We start from the raw sequence: 925 nt of genomic DNA, 5'->3' as shown, positions 1-925 counted from the left end.
TTCATATTCAATATTATACTGAAGGCCATAGCTACTTCAATGAGGCAAAACAGAAAGTTTTTATACAGTCTGTAATTAAAAATGCAAAAAAAAAATACAATTCTCAAATAGCACGGCTATATATGTAGAAATTTAAAAAAAAAAAAAAAGCAAACAAAAACTAATATGTGATTATAGGATTACAGCAAGGCCACAGGATGTAATGTAAATATGTAAAAGTCAATTTCTTGTCTATATATCCATAATGAACAACTGTAATTTAACATTTAAGCACAATACCATATAACACAGAACCAAAATATAAAGTTTGTATGTGCTATCAAGTCAGTTCTAACTCATAACAAACCTGAATAATTTCTAAGGGTATAAATTTCTATGGAGCAGAATGCCTCATGTTTCCCTGGGAATGGTTGGTGGGCTCGAACTTCCGACCTTGTGGTTAGCAGTCCAGTGCTTATCCCACAGTGCTTATTTTATTTATTCTATTTTATTCCTGATAAAGGTGCTCCTTACAAAAATAAATAATTAAAATAAAGTACACGTGTACATTTTTACCAAAATATGAAAAGGATCTACATTGTGATCAAAGAAATTAAAGCAGATCAAAATAAGTGGAGATATTGCTCATTGATTGTAAAATTCAACTCTTCCTAGCCAGAACTACAGTTTCAATGCAATTCTGACAGAACTCTGAGCAATCTATTTCTATATAGCTGTTATTTGTTGGTAGATGTCATTGAGTTGGTACCAATTTATAGCAATCCTATGCACAACAGAATGAAAAACAGCCCAATCCTCCGCCAACCTCACAGTTGCTGCTAAGCTTGAGCTCATTGCTGCTGAAACTGTGCAAATACATCTTACTGGGGGTCTTCCTCTTTTACTCCTGCCACCCATTTTGCTAAGCATGAGGTCTTTCTTCAGG

Source organism: Chrysochloris asiatica, unplaced genomic scaffold (genome assembly GCF_000296735.1).
Source record: "Chrysochloris asiatica unplaced genomic scaffold, ChrAsi1.0 scaffold00217, whole genome shotgun sequence".
In the NCBI taxonomy this organism is placed as follows: domain Eukaryota; kingdom Metazoa; phylum Chordata; class Mammalia; order Afrosoricida; family Chrysochloridae; genus Chrysochloris; species Chrysochloris asiatica.
Note: the sequence above shows the minus strand (reverse complement) of the source record.